This window comes from Amblyomma americanum, chromosome 3 (assembly GCF_052857255.1).
Source record: "Amblyomma americanum isolate KBUSLIRL-KWMA chromosome 3, ASM5285725v1, whole genome shotgun sequence".
Classification (NCBI taxonomy): Eukaryota; Metazoa; Arthropoda; class Arachnida; order Ixodida; family Ixodidae; genus Amblyomma; species Amblyomma americanum.
Genome location: NC_135499.1, coordinates 213,063,401 through 213,085,495, shown reverse-complemented (window position 1 = coordinate 213,085,495; position 22,095 = coordinate 213,063,401). Strand labels below are relative to the sequence as shown.

At 47.5% G+C, this 22,095-nt stretch overlaps 1 protein-coding gene across 7 annotated transcripts in view; it reads right to left on the bottom strand.

The window, feature by feature from the left end:
- Window positions 1-21,294, bottom strand: part of LOC144126021 (sodium/potassium/calcium exchanger Nckx30C-like) — a 200,159-nt gene extending 178,865 nt beyond the window's left edge. For 2 of the 7 annotated variants that reach the window (XM_077659896.1, XM_077659897.1), the window contains exon 1: window positions 20,703-21,293. The gene's annotated coding sequence lies outside the window, so the exon portion shown is untranslated. Of the gene's footprint in view, window positions 1-20,702 lie in introns of all 7 variants that reach the window. The other 5 variants (XM_077659894.1, XM_077659900.1, XM_077659898.1 and 2 more) reach the window with 5 other exon arrangements.
- Between the last annotated feature and the right edge of the window lie 801 nt (window positions 21,295-22,095).

Genomic DNA, 22,095 nt, shown 5'->3' with positions numbered 1-22,095 from the left:
CTGCATTCGCGGCCGTGCGGACAGCCGAACACATTGTCTAGGTAAACGGTTGGAAGACGACAGAGGAGTGACAGACGAAAAAGAAGAAGGTAGCTTTGATAAAATGCAGGGGATTACACTGGCAAACGATGGAAATGCAGTTCTGCAGCAGTTTAACCCAGTGTTTTTGCGTGCGCATTTGCAAGATTATCTTCAAGCTTTTCTGCAAGCTTTTTCTTCAGTCAGGGGCTCTTCTAAGCTTTATGCAAAAGCTGCAGTGAAAGTCTCAAATTAACTCATTTGGAAGAAATGTTGAAGAAAAGAGAGAGAAAATGGGCATAAAACGGTCAATGCGATTTATTACGCCTTTTTTTTTCAGCGCTAGCTGTTAATGCGAAGGTTCCTGGGCAAAGCGTGTGTGTCGTTGTTGTCGTCATCGGGAAAAAGCATCCGTGCAGACAAGCCCCACCGACACGAGGAAGGAAGGGCATGATCACGTGACCAGACCGTGCACATAGCCTTGCGCCTGGCGACAACTTTCAGAGAAGAATGAAGGTTGCTGGGAAAGGGGCATGTTTGTGTTCGTATCTCGTGCGTGCTGCCCAGCGTGACGGGGAGGGGCGGGGGGGGGGGGGGGGGAGCACGTGAGCAGGGACCTCGCACGAACATCCCGCACAGGCGCCACCTTTCTGCGCGTTATCGTTACCGCACATCAATTAGCGTACATTTTCCGCATTACCAGTTGTGTAATCATCTTTTTTTTTTCATTCCGTAATCTTTCCCCGACTTACCAGTCCGCGCGTTTGCAGTCACTCCAGACCCGCTTTGTGCTTCGGCTAACGGGTGCGCATTTTTCCTGTTTCTTTTTCTCTCTTTTCATCGCAGTGAAATTACGTTCTGCGCATTCATGCCCAGCAATTCTGGAGAAAAGCATCTTTTAACGAGAAAGGGCTTGTGAACGCAATTTTTTTTTTCATACCGAGATTTCACTATAACAGTCAGTATATTCGCAGATCCCCCGTGAACAGGCGTGCATTTTTTCGCTATTAACGTTTTTGGTATCATCAAAAACGTTCCCCGTTGCTTCTCTATGGCAGACATAGCTGCTCGATGCGAGCGATTAAAAAAATTTAGAACACACATATTGCTACGCATCGGAAAATATTGAGCCATTACCTTCGATATTTTCACAAGAGTAGCTTACAATATTCCAATATTAAAAATTTTTGGCCAAGAATGCTGTACATGCGGGCACATAGAACGCTAATGAACAACGCTTGTACCATGCCCATATAGTGTAAGCTTGACATGCCGGAAATATCTACGCAAAATCGGTTTAGCTCGCTTTACCCGCCCATGAAAACACTACCTACTCACTTGTGAAATTAATTCCTTTATTTCAATCCCGACGGACGGGCAGCTTCTATTGGGCTGTGCTCCTGTCCCGACCTTCGCATTCCAATAAGTTCTGGGCCAAGTGCTGACAGCCAGCGTTACACCGTCCGCAGCACAGGCAAGAAAATGATGAACAGCCGTACTGCATTTATAGACAATAGAGACATAACAGAACGTAGCAACAGACCCCCTCTAACGGAGCACATAAACCCGCTGAGCAGTCTGGCAGACTGAGAGACCAAAAAAAAATATACAAGAACGTAGAGCGAGGTATAAGTAGTTCTTTGCATTACCACCATTAGTGTATTTCTGAAGAGATGATTATACAGATACGAAAGCACGGTGTATAAAGCAAAATAACATTCAGTTGTGACATAGATGCGCGATGTGACACTATAAAAATTTGATAGTTGCGTGTGAAAGCCTTGCACTGTTCATTTTGTAAATTAACAGTTGGACTGGCAGGCTCAAATATGAAGCAAATGCATAATACAAAGAGAGCACATGGATACAATGCGCTTAATTAGCAAAAAATAATGTTAGTCGATTTGGGTAATTGGGCCAAATGTCGATATGTGCGCTAGCCTGATGTGTTTCGGTGCTGCGCTGCTCTGTTAGGTTAAGGTGGTTGCTGGTGTATGTGTGCGTTCTTTCATGCAAAAGTGAAAGGAGGACACCTGATATAGCACCTGCCTTGCTCCACTGCTGACCTGCCCACCGGTATCACCTTGGAAAGTAAGCCACCCGGTGGGCAGGTGAGCAATGGCGCAGTGGCACAAGGAAGGTGTTATAGCGGGCGGTGCTATCGGAGGGCCTTTGGTTGCTTGGGTTGGGTTGCGACCCAGATTGCTCTTCGTGAGCAGCGCTTCACGATTAAATGGGCTGCCGCATGACACTCTGGGCACATTGCCCACCACCCGGTAGGCAGGTGGGCAGCCTGCCACAAAATCGGCTTCAGACAAACAGACAGACAAACACACAACTGCCGAATGCGAAGAATGGCTACTATGAGTGCTAGCGCACTGAAACCTTAAGCAAAATTTATCTTACCTTTTTTTTTATGGCTTCCAAGCGTTGTCAAAAGCGCATTAACAAAATTTTGATGTGTCCAGTTCTGCTGGATAATGGTGCGAATGTAAATGAACATGCATGTTTGCGAATGACAAAGGCAGTGCATCGCGCTAAAAAACTGCACGTAGGTGTGAACTGATTTTATATCGATCGCCATGCATAATTATTCTTATTTCCGTTGCATAATAACCTAACCGAGCCAACTGGGATGCTTTAATTATATGCACGGTCTGTAGGAAACATCACTCATATGAATAATGCCACTCGCTCTGCTTCATTTACTGTCTAGACGTGGTCGATGGCCAACATCCCATTATTATTATTATTACCGCGCGCTGTTTGCGTTCGCCATCATTTAACATTGTTGCGTAATCATCAGAAGGAAAGCGTCTATAGCTTGCACGATAGTTACGAGCTCTTCATGCGCTCCATCGACAACGCGGCGCGAGTTCCAAACCAAGTGCAATCCGCTTAACGCTTTTCGAGCCCTGGTCATGCAACTCTTCAATCGGCTTGCCGAAATCTCAGTACTATGCAGAGGTACCACCAGGCGATCCCCCTGTATTTTCACTTTCCCTCTCGGCACTCAGTTCACTAGGTTCAGGATGATTAAACAGAAACCGATCGAAAGACTGGCCCACCAACACTTCTACTGAAACTACGGCAGTCTGGCATATGTACCTTCATGGCGTGCTTGCGCAAAGAGGACAGCGTCGCCCGCGCAAGTCGGATCACATCTTGGACCCACAAGTGGAAGGTATAGCGATGTTCTGCAGCCGCCAAAGATGTCCCCGGTGTACTTTCACAATCTTTAGGCGAGTCGACATAATAAACAAGTGGTACAGTTCTACCGTAGTTAAACCGAGTAGACGTGTGAAAGCATGTGTTTATTCTTCGCCTCTTCTTTATGGCATCTGCATGTGCACGCAGCCACATTTGTAGCTTTTTGTCGCCCTCACTCCGCTCGATGGCAGCTGGCGCGACGCCCTCTTCTTATTGGCTACAGCTGGCGCGACACTCCTCCGATCTTTCCCGACCTTCCTGCCATTGGCTGTAGCTTGCACGACGCTCCTCCGAACTGACCCGAACTAACCCGAGCTTATCCGAGCTACCCCGATGCTTCACACGAAACAAGACAAGATCCTTGCTTGGGACAGGTACGTCTGGAGTGCTACTTTCACACTAATAGGCAGCTTGCATTAGGCCTGTGTAGGCGAGGTGCAGTCAGCGATCCGCGTCTCTTTCCTAGCTTCAGGGAGCGAAGCTTTGACTATAACTCGGGTGCTTCAGCGAACACTTTGAAAAATTCCTAAGCATAGGAGGGTTTGAAATAGAAACAAAATCTTTTCAGGGACCATCTGTACGCTGCGGTGGACGTTATTTGCTACAAGAATCACCCTAATTAGGTATCTATTTACCTAAATGTACTAAACATCTTTTTAACTTCGCCAGTTTTGTAGTTACAGTGCTTCGAAGCCACAACCCATACGATGCCATATGAGCTTCTGAAACGAAGAAAAAGTAGTTCCCTAAAGTTCTGCTGAGTGATGAAATCCGGGGCTTTTTTCCGCAAAAAACCCGAACCGTGAGCACCAGCCGCGCAGGCAGCCGGCTGCCAACATAACGTGCGCTGGTGACGCGCGGCAAAAACTGCGGCACCCAATTTGAACTGCTGCTCCATTGGCGTGCAATTTCTTTCGCTCCGTTGCTCTAAAAAATAACGGCCGCGTAATTGGCGATGACTATCCCTTTTCCTTCACCCAGCGCGGCAGCTAAAGAATGTCAATGTGATGCAACAACGCCCAACGTTCCAATCGGGCGCCGTTGTCATTGCAACTCCTCATCAGCGGATGTTGCGTTTGTACCGGACTCCCTACGCGCCTCGTGCGCTCAGTATTGGTTTTTGTGAGGAAAAATAAAGCGTCGGATTTCCTCATGGTGCAGAGGTTTAGAAAATGATTTTTTTTTCGTTTGAAAGCTGAAATTACATCGTCTTGCCCATGGCTTCGGACACCCCATTGGCATTAACCACCAGACTTCTAATTATTAAGTTAGTGAAATATAATTAATTAGCTACATAATTCTGGTTTGTTTTACAGTAACTACCGTCCGCCGCGGGTGACAGTTTGTGAAAGTGTTGGCAGAAATACCCGGTATGTATGCAAACGTTCGAGTTGTCCCAGGGATACCATGAGTCAACATGTGTTGCAGGATTAGGGCAACGCACACTGTACTTTTTTTTTCTTTGTTTCAGGCCAAATCTTGTCCAGCTTCTCTTGTAATATGTGCGCGCCTTGTTACTCTGTGTTCGACCGTCTTGATTGCGCAAGATAATATTAATAATAATTGTTTGTTTCTGGGGGGTGAGGAAATGGCACAGTATCTGTCTCATATATCGTTGGACGCCTGAACTGCACCGTTAGGGAAGGAATAAAGGAGGGGGTGAAAGAAGAAAGGAAGAGAGAGGCGCCGTAGTGGAGGGCTCCGGAATAATTTCGACCACCTGGGGATCTCTAACGTGCACTGACATCGCACAGCACACGGGCGCCTTAGCGTTTTGCCTCCATCGAAACGCAGCCGCCGCGGTCGGGTTCGAACCCGGGAACTCCGGATCAGTAGCCGAGCGCCCTAACCACTGAGCCACCGCGGCGGGTAACGGGATGAAAACGAGATGGCATGTCCGTGTTTATCGATGATCCGTCGCCGGAGCAGTTTCTAAGAGTGTCGTCCCGTGCAAGCCTTCATCACAACGCCGTTCTCGTCACTTATCTCGTTCATTAACATTCGGTCACTGTCCCATTTGCTCAGTGCTCCGGCCAATCTAATTCATTCACCTGGTTCTGACGGCCCTCATTCAGTACGTGCAGTACAACGATTTTTAGAAGCCCATTTTTGAAGAAATTTAACATGTTTGGTGCAATAATAAAAAGAAATGCATTTGACTTCCTTCTCTTCTTGCTCATTAAGCTGTCTTTCTCTCTTTCTCTGTCTCCTCCTCCCCATCTCCTGAGAGCTCCAGTCTCTTGGCGGGTAGGAGAACGCACCGTCTTGCATGCGTTGTTCTTTCCAAGCTTTCAAGCTATTCTTTCCGCACCCGAGAAGCTGGCACACAGAAGCATACAGATTCCGGAATTTGGCCCATCCAAACGAGAGGAAACGGAGTGAACAAATGGCACGTACTAGGCCGCAGTGAACAGTCCCGCAGGGCCGGCCCCGGTCACACAGCAATGAACACGGCCGCATTTCGCGCCTACCTCGGTAAAAAGTTCGTGAAACGTCTCAAAAAATTTTAAAGAATCGACATCATCCGACAGATGAGACGTACGCTCGTAATCTGCGCAACCCGCTTCTCACCTTAAATGTCGCCGACAGCTCGCCTTGAAAGCTGTAATAATTGCTGTGAAAACACAGCGTCGGTTCCGTTATGATGTATCGCTTAGAATGTAACCTGTATGCAGGTATGTACGTGCCACATGAGAGCCTGGATGCAGCCACTCTGGCCGGGCACATAATATGACGACTCGTTCTTCGCTGGACAAACCCGCATTAAGATGAGGCAAGGAACCAAGGTGTGTCTATTAGAGCACAAAGGAGAACATCAATACATAAATATGCGGCTCCTGCTGAAAAAAAAAAAGAGTGAAAGAGAGTTTGTGACATGTTATATTTAGCCCGGCCTTTCTTCTGAGGCACAGTGCAGCCCCATAGCCCGAAGCAATGGTCGATAACACTTTGTAATCAGCAATTGGGTTCTGTGGCGAGGTAGCCTGCAGGCATAGGGGCTTGATGACTAGCCTACGCATAGGTCAGGAGGGGCGCGATTCCCTGCCAACATGCACGTACTCGCCAGGCCCTACTTACAATGTTCCTCGCGTGTTCATTAGGTTCGGGATTGGGCGGTACCCAGTCCATCGTCTCGTAAGCCGTGGTGGGGGACCAACGCACCGGCGCAGGCCCATCACGCACTCAACGAACGAAAGGTCTCCTAGTTTGCAACAGTTCGTTTTTCAAGCAAGGCATCAGTTCTGACCGCCTCCGCAACAGCATGAATGAATGAGTTCACCGGACCAAACTTAATGGCCTTAACCACCGAATCTCTGCGAACAGACATTGCGCGGTTCTCGCTACAAACCAGCACCTTAGCACTACTCGCGCGCTAGTGAGAATTCATTACGGCGCTATGAGCCCCGTGCTAAAGCTGACGTCAGCCATTAGGCTCGAACGTGCCCTGACTTCCGCCGGTGTTAAGTACTGCAGGCTATCAGGCTGTAGCTTGCTTGAGGCTATCAGTGCACGTTAGACAGACGTCCCATGAGAGCTGGCGTTAGCCTCTCTGCGCAGTGGCTTGCATTGAATAATCACCGCGACTGGATGCCTCTCCCGCTTAAGACAAAAAAACTACCCAGAGATGCACGAAAGCGTCATATCGTAAGCGCCACTTATTTTTTTCCCCTATGCGCGGTATCGCTCTGCTGTGTAGAACGAATGACAGGAGCATTGTTGCCAGAGGTGGGCAAAGGGCGCTTGAAATCCCCCCGCTTTGAGAGAACGCCTTAAAGGTACGAGTAAAAAGAGCTCCTTAATTGCACAACCAAAACTCACTACCCACTATCAAAGTCTCTCTCAGACAAACGGCTTTTGCGCCATGTCACAACTAAACCATCACCTACATGCAGAGCACGCGAATGTTCCAGTCCAGGATTCGACACGGGTTACTTGCCATCCTCGTATAGCGGATAATAGTGCCGTGAAGCTTATTCATGCTGAAAGCCGCCGACCCGCAGCTTTATCACTTTGTGGCGCGAGATACAACCAACAAAAGCTTTATTTGTGCTAGTTAGTTTAAATTTCTTGGAAACATAGCGCAAAAAGACAAGGACGAGACAATAGACGGGACTGGCGCTAACTTTCAAATTTATTTTGGAAGTCACGCAAGGATTATATAGGCGCTCATCAACCACGGTCAGTCTGTGAGCATGCGCACATAGTGAAATGCGTCGTCAAGATGTACAGCCCCCGTCACAAGTATGCATCTCAAGTTGTTTGCTTGCGAGGCCTGCAGCGGGCTTATAGTTATGCAATAAACTCGCCCAAAGGTTTGTGCTCTACAGTTATGCATCCTCAGAGACTGCAATCTCTCGGAAGAGGAATGGCTTCGCGCCATCAATCCTCCCAAGCTTAGGACTGAGAGATGTGCTAGGGAGCCGCGTTAAACAGCTTCGAAGTATATAAACCTCTTGGGCTGTTTAGTTCTGACGGGGCTGTATACTTGACGTGGAAGAGGAAAAACAGATGACGACGTAGTTATTTCGAACAACTGATTCAACTGTCATACCGACAGAATAAACAAGGGAGAAATAAAACGTTAAAAAGTTTGTAAACCTTACCTAAGCGTGTCCTTCTCTACCTACAAAAGCTCTCGGCGAGAAACTTCTGCGCCATTTCCTCAGCTTATATAACGCAGATTTATCTACCACTTTCGACCACTGAACCACGTCCGTATTCTTGCGGTGCACTTGTTCAGACAGAACGACGCCGTGTATGTACCAACCGGCGCCAAATTGCGATGGTCCGGCTTGCCCAAGAGCATATTTAGGGCACTTCACGACAATTTCAAGCTATACAGGGCTCCTCGGAAAAAACCTGTTCTACTGAACAAAGTTCCGTGCTTCTAGCCGAGCTGAAAACTCTATATTTTCCTTTCTAACTACCAAGGAGTTAAGGTTATCGCAGTATTCGTCGCTATGAAGATGGTCGGGGAATAATCTTCCATACTGCTCTACATAACTTTAGCTGTTGATCTCATGGTGTACACTGATGTTCAACTCAGAGAATTTTCCCTTTTTCAGAAAATTTCAGGGGCAAAATTTGACAATAACTGAATTTTCACTGGTTTTCAAGGAACATTGAGAAACTACATTTTCTTGCTTCTCCCAAATTGCAGGACTTTGTAAACAGCTGCGGGGGAAAAAAAAGGACATTGATCGAGAGAATTTTTCGTTACAGCATGTAATATCGCCGATGGTGTGCGTTCATGGAATTGCCTGTTTCCACTTCCACCTGGAGCACTCGTGCATGGCAGTTTTCGAGCCTGACTACGTCATGAGGATGGAGCAGAGCGTGTTCATTGTGACTCCGCATACCCGCAAGGGGTGCGCGATAATTTATTTTTGCCCGCCGTTGCTTATAGACGTATGCTGCTCTGTCAGCAAACAGTCGATCGCTCTTTAAATAACTTGCATTTCCCCTCGGGCCCTTGGGCCACAATTTCGTTCGGTCAGCCCCTCATAGTCGATGCATATGCGAGTGGAATTAAAGTGAAAAATGCATAAAAAAAAACATGAGCACATATTCTCTTTTTTTAGTCGTTTGTCTGCGCCTGCGAATTTCGCCCTCTCGCTCAAATCGTCCAAAATCTGTTCTTTTTTCTTTTCCTGAACAGCTTGAAAACTATTTTCCTCCCCCCCCCCAAAAAAAAAAAAATACAGGCTGCTGAAAAGCGATCTCAGAAACAAACGAAAAAAACAGTTACCCGCATGGCGTGCTTTCATCCCTATATTTTCTTTCTTTCTTTTTTTCTTCGTTGTTCGGCATGTGGAATGTGCCATCGCATGTTTTCTCGAAGCTCACCGGACTTGAATACGGCTAAATGAGGGGAAAAGAGAGACCAGACGTCGTCATGACAACCAACGGGAAGATCTGGGATCCACTGCTTTAATATGAATGAATGAATGAATGAATGAATGAATGAATGAATGAATGAATGAATGAATGAATGAATGGCCTACACGTGTGGAGGCGGGAGTGATTGTGAAAGGGAAGGCGAATGAAAGTTTAGTTCTCATGTTGTCCTTTAGTCTGTAAAGACGTAGAAAGCCCGCTGTGAGTCTAGAATCTGCCGCTCAAGCCTCTGTCTCAAATGCTGGAGCAGATCCTTGGCGGCTTTCCTAGCAGATGAAGGTTGGGACGAGGGACCCAGAATCTTAGCCTCCATTAGAGAACGTGAACCCAAGCGGCGGGGTGCAGCTGCCTCCAGATACACTCATTTACTGGCAAAGCAGGGGCCCTAATTGCTCATTTCTCAAGGGGCCCGCAGATACCCAGGACAGGAAAGTGTAATCTGCCGAAAGTCAAATGGAGCGACGGGCTGGAGAAGATTGCCGGGATAGCTTGGCCGAGGCTGAGGCAAGACATATTTAAAGAGGTCTTAGTCTTGCAATCACGGTGATGACAAACCAGGAGAGCATTCCATTGGTCGAGCACCCTTGAACGAAACCTTACATAACCTTGCCTTTTTATTTAGTACATCATCATCATCGTCATGATCACAATTATGTTCATGTGGTGAACCCAGCTTCGTCCTGTAAGACGGCACGTGTGATTCTCCTCGGGCATGGCACGGTGCTGGGGCACTCAAACATCTTTACACAGCACACTTAGCACCAATTTCCGCCCGCGTATCCTTCCTGCGCCGAGAAAGAAACGTATGAAATGAAAGAGCAGTTACTTTTTCTTTTTTTTTGGAGGGGGGGAAGAGAGGGGGGAGGAGGAGGAGGAGGGGAGGAAAAAGGCGCGGCAGGCTGAAAACTTCATTTCCTTTCCTTTTTTTTCCTTTCCTTCCTTCCGGGACGTGCAGAGTACAAGATCACGGACCTGATTTTTCATGTATGTACCTTACGGCCTGTGCCGGTAACCGCCGGAAGCTGCAAATTAGGGCCAGCTCTGCGCAGGTTGCCATCGACAAAGTAGGCAGTCAAAGCTCGAGTTCTGCCTTGTACCACACTTCTTTCCAGACTGCGTTCGTGAAAACAGCGGACAGAGGCGGTGCACCTGGCATAGAACCTTGCCTGTCTTCGGTGGTGTTGCTCTCGTGATATCGACGTCTATTTGCAGCAACAGTACGGCCATACATTTTAATAACCTCGATTTTCTCTTTGAACGCACGAAATACAAAGTTCACACATAGGTATACGCTTACTAGCTACGCGAGTAGCCCCACAAAGGAGTGATGGTAGTGGTGGTAAAACTTTATTGAATGCACTGGGGTGGGTTTTAGAGCATAATGGAGACAAGTTTCGCAGCATGAATAAAACGCACACAGAAGACGAGGAACAAACAAGACAGGACTGTGCTGCACTTCCAACTGATTTTATTTGAAAAAGCTCGACGTTTAAATACATTCAGTTATCATGAGGTGAAACCTAATCACAATCATGCAAAAATGCCATTTCATTCTCCAGCAATGACAGTGAAGGTTTGCTGACGCAATTTTAGAGAGCGGAGGGTTTCACCGCTCCCTTGCTTGGATGGTCTTCCTCATTCCAGGACACCATTGGCGATAGCCGCTGCCCGCGCTCTCTGCACCAGAGCCCTCTCAGACTCCAGGTGCAAGCAGCCGGACAAGGTCGCCTCCCAGCCCACTCTCATTGGCTGATTTACTCTCTTTATTTGCGGATTTTTCTGGCAGGCCCATTCCATATGATATGCGTCTGCCCACATCTCACAAAATTTACAGTACCCCGAAAAAGTTGGGTCTATATGTTATAGAATCGCAGGGCTTAGAAACGACCACGTTTGCAGCCTTCTGAGGTGTTGTTCCTCAGTTCTATCCAGGCCCTTGGCGGACTCTGGGAACGTCTGCCTACTGAGGCGCAGATATGTTTTAATGTTCGCATATGTGAGAAGCGGATTCGGTGCAGGAGTCCCGACAGAGTATGGGAATTCAGTGGAACTCCGGGGAAGAGACGTTCGGGCGGCTGTGTGAGCAGCCTTGTTCCCTTCTATTACCTGGTGTCCGGGCACCCACACCAATTGATTTGTTCTCTGCATTGAGCTATGTTGCGCGTTTGCTAAAATTGTGCTGGCAAGCGGCGCTATTCTTCCTCTTATTATACAATTTCTACAGGCGTGTTGAGAATCAGAAATTATGTGCGTGGCGTCGGAGTGAGTGGCTGTCAGCGCAATCACCCCTTCCTCGGCTAACGCAACTTTGCTAGTTTTCACCGAGAGTTCATCCACCTGCTTTCCCTCGTGTATGACCGCAACGGTGCAGATGCTGTCTTGCGTACGGCCCGCCGCGTATACATATTACGTGCCATTTTTGCTGCCTCAATACTTCTCTCTCGCTCTATCTCTGGCTTCTCTCCTATTTTGATTGTGCTCGGGATGCATGTTTTTTGGTATTGGTTTAACTAGTAGTTTATCTCTCCAGTCCCTGGGAATGTCCTCTCTGTCTTCTGTTGTTGGTGGCAGCGCTATGTGCAGATCCTCGAGGACTCGGCTACCAACTTTGGTCGTTGATAACCGCATTATTTGGCTTGTTTGGTGAGCTTCGAGTAGTTGTGTACGTGTTATGCATTCATAGATGGAGAAGGCGATCAGTGCACGTCTTGGAGGGGAGTCCAGCGCCTTCTTGATGGCCGCTCTGTCTATTACGTCTAATTTCTTCTTGTCGCTCTGCCGCAGTTTGAGGTAGGGCACAGCATATGTTATTCGGCTAATGACGAAAGCCTGCACTAGGCGTAAAGTCTCCCTTTCAATGAGTCTAGCGTGCTTGCCAGGTACCCTGCCAATCATCCTACTGATTTGCTCACACGTGGACTTTAGTTTGTTAATTGCTATGGCGTTATTACCTTTGTTGTGGATTTGTAGCCCTAACACGCGGATGTTTTCTACCTCCGAGACCTGAGTTCCATCTATGTATATTTGAATTTTGCTTGCCGATTTTTTATCCTCCGTGATATGAAAGAGCTCTGATTTCGTGGGTGCACACCTAAGGCCACACTCTTCGGCATACTTATGAAAAATAATTCGAGAATAACTCCGCAAGATAGTGAAGGAAAGTTCCACGAGAGGGGGAAGAAGTAATCGCTACTGTTATAACTATTTCCTTCCCTCTCTCCCTTCTGCTCTCCGGAAAGGAACTGAGAGCTTTTCTATGCCGCTGTTCTTCCTACATGCCCTGTTTAGAGCCACTCTTGGTTTAACAATAAAAATAGCAAAGATATTTGTACCACACTGCAAAAGAGCGATGCAACTACTAAATCTTTCCTTGTTTTCTTCATAGTCATAGCTGAAATGCCCTTCCGACGTGCGTCAACATTTGTAGACATGAGCTGGAAATTCATTTGCAACGACTGTATACACATCCTTGCGAGGTTTGGATTGAAATTAGATGCAAGCGTCACATTTGCAGCGCGCCAGTGATCGTCAATTATACTTGCGGACAATGCTGCAACTGCCTATGCATCGCTTACGAAAGCCTATACGTGATATTTGCGAGTTATCAAATGAAGTCGCAAGGAAGTGAAAATATAATCGACGCCAGAGGTGTCAGTTCTGGGAGCTACTGAGCGACTGATACTCAAAGGATTTTCCGAGCGTCACTGTGGGCTCCCCGCTCCGCCATTCCATTGCCACCAAGTTGGGCAGGTTTGTGGCGTTTGGTTTAATTCTTCACTAACTAACTTTAAAGTAGGTCGTTTTAGTGAACTTATTTCAGGTGGTTTGTACGGACAACACGGCGTTTCAGACGTCAGAAACATTATCTGCACATTGATTCCCGCTCTACGCTTCCTGAACTAGAATTTTCAGGCTTGTATTCAACCACCTTAAATATTTAACGAATGAAGTCATCTCCAGACGCTGTTTCAGCCACTGAACGCGTGCACGAATTCTTTTTTTTTTTAACGCTGCTTGTGATGTCATCAGTCCTCGACGCAAAGCACTGCCTCCGGCACTAGAGTTTCGGTTTGTTATTTTTGCAGTGCCAAAATTGTTTTACTCAACATTTTCAAAATAAATTTGTTGAAAGAAAGAGAAGAAATTTTGAGAAACACATTGTGTGTACCAATATACCCCACTATTTGTCTTTCAATCGTGCAAACCAAAAAAAACTTAGAAGCTCCTGCCAATACTGTCAGCATCATCATCATAATAACCACCACCACCAGCAGCCTGATTACGTCCACTGCAGGGCAAATGCCTCTCCCATGTCTCTCCGCTTTAGTGTAGCAAAAATATTAAAATGGATGAATTCTTACTTTGCTTAGTCACAACAGAGGTGGCGAAGATACGACATCGTGCAGAAATAAATTTTGACTATAACTTCGTTTAAAGTGTGCCTTAAAAATCGCAAGTAATCAAAACGGAAGACTGCTTCCTGCTGATTTTCTTGTTACAACCACAACAACGCCGAAGCCGGCTTTCCTGCGACACGGGGTTCTTGACGCTATCGCGTTAAAAATGGAAACATTTCCTGTATCCGCCTCCCACGCTAGACGAGACAGCGGAATACATCGCCCTTATTAGCGAGTGGCGTGACGACCAGAAATACTATCGCATTTCGTGACAGAATTGTCTTCGTTGTACGCTGTTAGGTGTCCAGTGACCGCTGTTGTGTGTTCATCTCATGTACACATAAGCTAATTCCTGTGTAACTTGAAAAACGCCGACCAGATAAGAGCACTTAGTCGCCGCGGCAGGCTAGCTTTTTTTTTTTTTATGGACGCCGTTAGATGTTCAGTGATTGTTACTTCATCTCCATCTCATGAATGCATCACTGCTGCTTAACAGCCACCACGCTTACTATGGGATATGGCACTTATGGTCACTGTGTGCCACGGGCAAATACACTGATATGCAGCCATGCAAGATCTCCCGGTCCCACGCACGCCATTTTCCGCTCTTGACGAAAGATATCGAACGCAGGAACGCTATTCGTGCGAGTAGGTTGGTGCAGCTGATCGAAATCTGGATGTCCAGTTTTGACGAGGTCTGGAAAGTGAGTGTTCTGCACGCGTCTAAAAGATATGCACCTAAATGAGGCTTTCTTTTTCATTTCAACTGCGACCTTTTTACACAGACACCCTCTGCCAGTTTCGTACCCATTAATTCTGGACAAAAGCATTTTTGAACAGGAAAACATTCATGAGAGCATTTTTTTTCATATATTGTAAGATTTCACTATAACAATGAATATATCCACCGATCTCCCGTCGGCAAGCTGGCATTTTTTTTTTGCTATTAACGTATTTGCGATCTTCAAAATCGTCCCCCATTGGTTTTTTATGGCGGTCTTAACTGCTTCATGCGAGCGTTGGAGAAAGTTGAAAAGAAAGATTTGGATACACATTGGAATAATAGATCATTACCTTCAATATTTCCATAACAGTACCTCACAACTTTCAAATATTCAAAATTTTTCTCTAAAATTGTTGGGCATAATTTAAGTCGTTGCTCACTCTCCTAACTTCCAGCTGTATTGCTCCGTACGATGACTTCCATTATCATAAGGCACATCATTTGAACGGTGTTTGGGGGATTCTTCTGAGAGCAAAAAAAAATAATTACAAGGGACTAGCAAGAAACGGAATGCGTTTTCGTACGTTCGACATGCTGGCTCGGTCGAGTGCGCTTAAGTGTGTTTTGTATATAGGATCATTGAGATCGTGACGCTTCCAGTATTTGAATCATCTTCACGGGCCATGTTCGCACCTCGCTGCCTCCGTGTATACCCTTAATATTTATACTGCGACACAATTAATCTTCGAATACCAACTGCACTTAACAACTTTATTTTCACTGCTTCTGTTTGTACTGGCACAAGCGCAACACGCGCAGAATCGCTTTTCCAGTGCCCTCAAAGGCTACATTTTTCTCACGGCTAAAAAATCCATCCAGTGACCTTGCCTTGGCTCACCCTCGCCTATTCTGCTAGAACAGGGTCTTTGGGTAGCAAATGAAAGAAATAAATAAATAAATAAATACTCGCAGCATCTTCATGGAACTAGCAGACGCAGCCGTGGCAAGGGGGTACAAGTCCGTCTTGTTGGGCTATAAATGCTGTCAAGATGGCGTCATCCAGACTTCAGCCACTCTTTCGCAAAGAATTGCCCAAACTCGATGCTCCACGACGAAGACTGAGGATCGTGCATCCCTAGACGGCCGAGAAAGTGAAGCTCCGAGCTCTCGACCATGAAGATGAGCCCGTCAGCGCCAGCCTGAGCGGAGAACTTCGATTTCGATGGACGGAGAAATTGCTCGGACGTCGCAACTCGAAAGACGGCAATGACGGCGGTGGCCAATGAACCGCGATGAGAGCAAATCGCTGTTCGCGCGCGTTTCTTAGTCATTTCATGCTTAATCCACCCATCCGATTCTCTTCGCTCGCCTCGGGTCTTGCGCCCACGGAGACAATCATCTAGAGGAGCACATTGAGCGCGGGTTTTTCCTCATTCGTATTCTCAAGGTTCGCGGAATCTAAGTGCCACGTCACTCTTTGCGATACCTAGCACTACAAGAGCGGAATTGAGAAAAAGTCTAGTATTACGCAGTGTTAGTGGCAGCGGCTCATCTGAGCTCGATAAATGTCAAGCACCGAAACCTGAACTTAGTCGAGGGTTCGGAGAAACGTTGTCTGTGGAGGGGCGATCATTGTAAAGGAAAACGAGCGAGTGTTTTCTGATTGTTGTCTGTATTCTTTCACGAAACAAAAAATATAACGCTTCCAAAGAGGCTGAACAACACACAAAGCTCGCACTAAGCACAGTTTTTGTATCAACGTTGCGCGTAGCGCCCATCTGTACGCCACAATAGCCACTAGACTGCGTTGCATGAAATTGTGTCAGATGGACAGGACTGAATATTGGGGTGTAAAGGAAGCACACGCGGCCGTTACGACCGCAGCCTGGGGACTGCAAGGCTGAAGTATATAAGCGCGAGAGGTAAAGTTTAGGAGTAAGTAAGTAATGCGGCAAATAAACCTGGAAACCCGGAGTGTTGAAAGCAGCCCAAAAAACGAGCGCACGCATCTCAAGAGCTGTTAACTTGAAATAAAACAGACGCATTTCCAGTCTTCAGTGTCTAGCATTTATTAGGACTCGTAAAACCGTGATCTCCCTTTTAGCAATTTGCACGTTCTTTTTTCCTATTTCTCTTTCTTTCTTTATAGGTACTTCGTGACAAATCATCCAACACAGTAACAGCGCTTCTGCACGGCGGGCACAGTTTTACCGGGAGTGAAAAGTAATATCCAAACTTCATCCCATTACGGTGAATCGTTCGCGAATGCCAGGCGAGGCCCGAAAAACAACGGCACTCTTCCCGCTTCGCGAGAGCCTGCCATCATCAAAATTGATAATACGCCTGACGGCTCGAAAGACGAGCGTTCCATGTGGCTTAAACATTTTTATGCAAGTGTGATGTTTTTTTGCCCGTGTGATCTTTCTAAAACGTATCCCGCCTCTTGTCTGTATAATACGATTAGGGGCTTCTGCGCTCCTCCAATGGGATTGAAGCTTTTCTTTATGGGCTTTTTTTTAGTTGCATGTTTATGGCCAAAACCGGGTGTTATCTCGAAGAAAAGAGATGACTCGCCAGTCTTGAGAATCGCTAGCGTCAGCGACTCGAACAAGATAAGCACAACAGAGTGTAATTGCAGCTTTATTTTTTGCACAGTTATTCATGGTTTACAAGGAGCTAATGACAAAAGAATGTATTACACATGGCGTGTATTACTCCCATACACCTTCAGACAGCCAAACAAGGCCTGGGCAACAATGTACGCTACGAACGAGTTAGAAATTCTCAGCTTGCGCTACTTATTCGGATGTATTTACGCATCTGTTATGTGCCGAATGCTGCTTTTGGTACAGTTTGCTACGTGGCTATCACTTCAACAATAAGGCTGCCCCTTTTGACACGAGCGCCGCAAAGATTAGAAAGCACCACTGGGGCCAGTGATTCGGCAACGATAAATTACTTCAAAACGTAGAACTAATCATAGCGACAAAGACCCGATCGTAAATTAACCGTTGTCGGACACATTTCGGCAAAACAAGCTATAACACCGAATAAACATTTGAAATGGCACCAGCCACGACATAGGCGCGCTGCGGTTATTAAAAAAAATTCTTCTGTGCAGAACGTTTTCTACCTCTACTGAAGTGCAGTAAATATATCAATAAAACAAGGTACAGTATAAGCTGCATAAGTTTCACATATTTCGTATAAATGCGACCTTTGGTCGCTATAACCTCCGCGTGAAGAGATAGCGTTCGCGAACGGGTTAAATTCGAACAAATTATTGCGACGAAAATATTATCCTTGAATATAATTCATGAGTAAATAGTTACTGATGTCGAAAGAAAATTTGTTCAAGGCATGTTTTTTTTTTTTACAGAGTTTACTCTTAAAGACGTTTCAGAACTGACTCACTATATATTTCCGTCACACGTTTCAGTTTTTCTTTCTGTTACGGAAGGCTTGACACATTTTTTTGTCTCGACTGAAGCTTTCATGCCACTTGTGATCAATTTTCCTGCCTCGAAATCTTCATCTGCTGCTTCAAACGATGAACTGCGCTTTTCGGGCACGCCTTGCCTTCTACACAATGTCACACGCTATAAAGCAGAGACCGCGCACAGAAATCTGTTCGCTGTTGTTCGTAGCCTGCCGAAGATTAGTTGCTGGTCTGCTCCAAACTTGGCTGCTGTTATTGCTCAGTACAAAGGAAAATCTCCCGACTGATTTCATGTGTAGGAACAGCTCTCGGAATTCGACTTCCGACTTTGCGGTATACAGCAGTCGCTGGAGAGAGGCGAACCAAGGTCTTCAGGCGCTCAACACCGCCGACGTAATCACGTCATGCCCTGTGACACGTAGTTCGCCGAAATCTTCGCCTGTTCGTGCACCCACACGTGACAAAACATGCATGAGGCCCTTGCATATTTCAAACCGCCATTCGCTGCACAGCCCGCTGTACTCGCTTAAAATTTAAGGAAGCCCTCCTCGATGACTCTCGCTTGTCTGAACTGTTTAGTTAGTTTCACGCTACTTGAAATGGTCTCGGCTAATGACAGTGCGGAGGTCGAAGCTGTTGCTTAAAAGCGCTTCTTTGTTCGATTCGCTTAACGGTGTCGAGGATAGAAAAAAGACAGTCAATTAATTGCCTTCCCCGAAACGAATGCGTGATAGAGAGAAAGCCACACCGAGGTAGTACGACCACCTATGTTACGGCTTTTGTAAAAAGTAAGGAGGCCAAGGGGCTAGCTTCTAAGCCGTACGATGGGGCTCTTGTAGCATCCATTGAAGTACGAACTTCTGGAGAGGTAAGGACGAGAGCTCCTCTCACTTCAAAGAGATTTTGTAACACTGGCAACGCATAACGAACCGCACTGCATAGCCCACAAGTAAACCCTTTACTTTCAAAAATTTAGACAAAGGCTGTCTATTTTCCAGAATGCCCACAACAAACCCCTTGGTCACCAACCTTTTGACACTGGCTGTAGATTTTCTAGAATGTGCACATCTACGGCCCATGTGTTCCCTGTGTTAATCCACGTCCCCTGCGCTGAAACTGAGTCCAGTTCTTGACCACTTTCTTGTACGCGCTACTTGCAATTACGAAACACGGGCCTTGTGCCGTACGTCTTTCTTTCCGGCCCCCGTGTTTCGTAACTCTTTGCTTGTAGCGTGTATATTCGATACGTCCCCTATGACTCGGGCCTTCCTGGCTGCGGGATTATTTTCGGACTTTAATATGTGCGTAGCTTGTGCATAGGTACATGCTATGACAAGGAGGTTTATTTGCTGGGGAACAATAGCGGGCGATCAAATATGGCGGCTGAGTTTGTTGCCGCAAGGCCCACGCTCACCCTCACCACTTCTTCTTCCTTTCGTTACCTACTGTTGCCACCAGTCTGGCTGCACGGTCATCCTCGTCGTTAAAATCATGCCCTGAGCAAAGATGACGCCATCCTGGCGCCTCAAAGAAAGGACAGAATATATGGCCGGGTATTCATATCGTATATAGCGTGCAAAAGCATATAGCGTGCAAAAAGCATTTACCCTCTCTCTTACTGTCCCCTGTTGGGCTCTACCCGTGAGTTCTAAGTTAGTGCTTATCTACTGTTCCTCCTTAACCTCCCCTTTGGCCTCGGTTCAGGTGCCAGCCATGAGCGGGAAAGTTAGGCGCGCGGCAGCCCTTCCTACATTTCTTTTTATTTTCTTTAACCATACACACTGCTACCACCAATACCATGCGAGTTCTCAGTCATGACGTAGCATGCGGACACAGTTTTCCCAGAAGAAGGCCCTTCATGAAGCTAGCGTGGTCATAAACCTAGAACGAAGAAAGCGTCGAAATAGACGCGGAGGGGCACTCGCGTGACCAGGACACATTGGATGGAAACGGTTCAAGGATGGGACAGAGAGAAGGCGACAACGTCTCTCTGCAGTTGAGCAACCACTGGCAATGATCACCCCTTCTTAGTATCTTTAGAACCTAGCTTTAGGCCAGCTTGTATCCCCTTCGTTTAAGCCGTTTTTGGTCCTCTTTCTTTTTTTTCTTAAATTTCTTGCGATTTACATTTTAACTCTTAATCCACCACCCTTTATTGTTAATTCCATTTGTACTTATTGCTTATTTTAATCCCTTTTGAACACTGCCGCCATGTATTACTTTTCTCACTTTTATGGCCCTTTACATCGTGTACGACGTGTACAGTAACTTTCATGTTTCATCTAAGCTAACAGCGTGAACAACGTGGGACAAGTACGAGGGAAACACACGACAGAGCGCCATGTTACACCCTGCGTGTGTGCATTAGCCTGCCTTTATACGGTGCGCTCTCCGAATAAAGAGGCTGTTGTTCGTCAGCCCACAACGGTGTCGTCCCCTGCCCGAGCCGTCCCTCCGTAAGTTCCATCGAATACGTCCAAGCAACTAGTCCGTACCAGTATCCTCGAACGAGACACGGAACGCGAGAAAGACTTTTCAAGGAAATTCAAGCAAACTCTCTGCCGGCGGCTCCGAGGGAGCCCGCTGTGTCCGACGCGCCGCGGAGCCGTCCCACGTCGGCGGCGGCGTAAAAGAGGGGGCCGCCTTCGATCCGCCGGTAAACACCCGTACACCAGCAGCCGTTGTGTGCACTGCAGTCCGGAGGGCGCGCACAACCAGTGCACCGACGTGGGAGGATTAGAAACGAGGGAAGTCCTTGGCTGCCTTCGTCAAAGTAACTTTCACTTGCACTTGTCTTTTTTTTTTCTTTCACTTAGACCACTAAAAAGTTTCTTTCAGAACCCCCTCAAGATCCCATACTGAAAGACGTCAGCAGCAGACCTTGAACTCAACAAAACTTGTTCGCCTGGAAGCAGACGTCGTATTCCAGAACGAATACTGCCCTAAAGCGGCCGTGTTCATTGAGTAAACGTGACAGATTCGGAGGGTCTAGCTCTAGAAGAGTACGCCCACTTACCTCGAATGGATGTCAGTTTTGTTGAATTACAGGGACCTCCAGCGCTGGTCGTCGGCGCTCCTTCCTCAGCAACGGAACCTTTGCCTCGGACCTTCTGGGGGCCCGCAGCAGGTAGCGAAGGGGGCGGCCTGGTGATAGCGGTGTCTTTTCCTGATACCAGTACGAGTCAGTCGGCTTGAAGCAGCACTGATGTCAGGGATGTTACTTCAAGGGACTGTTCAAGACAAGAAGGGGAAATGCTTAGCAAAGGAGCACGTCTCCGAACAGGGCTGAGGGTCGCAGTCACTCCACCGATGGCAGTCCAGTAGTGGACGAGAGGGAATCCTCAATGGGCAGCCACAAGATCACAAGAGGCATCAAGAGACGGGACACAGACAGCACACCGCAGGAGGCAAAGGACGGCTTGGGGCCAGCGAACGCCTATTTTGTTGTATTATTTTCTTTTCTTTATCCCAGCCCTTCGCCTAACAGCCCGAGGACGCACCAAGACGGTCGAGGTCCTCTCCTGCGCCGGCGGCCGCGTCTGGCGAAGGAAAACTTCGCACCCCGGCTACGGCTGTGCAGAGGTTGTGCCGGGCCCCGGGGCTCCACGGGGCCCCTCCTCCTCGCCTCGCGACCGTAACCCGTCTCCTCCTCACCCACCTCAATAGACTCCTTCCCCACCCACACCCTTTCCCGGCCCGTTGAACGCGCTGCGCCTGCGACCCTTGCTCTCTCTCTCTCTCTCCCGAGTGTCCTTTCCCCCCTCCCCCTGTTCAACGTACGGCGGTGCGGCCTTTCTTGCTTTGTGCTTGGCCCTCTGCTGGTGTTGACGATACTCGCCGCTGCAGTGTACGCGCTCCGCGCCTGCTTTGTCGCGCCGCTTTGCCTGTTTTCTTGTCTCTCTGTTTTGGGCAACGATACTCTCCTTCCCGTCCCCCACAATCAATAGGGCCAATCAGGACCCTGCGGAGCGGGTCACGTGACGAGACTTTCCAAGACGCCCGCGCTCTCCGCACGCTTTCGCGTTTCGCTTCGCTGGCTCTATAAAGCTCGTCAGCGCCAGCTGTCGACTGCCGCAGGAACTGACGCACTGTCGATACTCAAAAAGCGCGGGAATCGCATCAGAAGCAAGCGGCGCTCGTCGTGCGCAAGCGATTATGCGGGGACGGCCGTATTATCTATTCCTTGCTTACAGCCATTTTTTTCCCCTTGCTCCAAGGGAAGAAGAGAGTGGTAACGACGAAAATGAACGCTTGCCTCACGCCGTCACACGAAGAGAGAGAGAGAGAGAAAGGAGCGTGCAGAAGACGAAACGAAGCTAGCACCAAGAAAAGAAGCGGAGTAAATGAGGCTTTCGGCGGTGCAAAATGTCAGCAGGCACAAATGGCGCCCTGATTACGGTCGCCTTAAC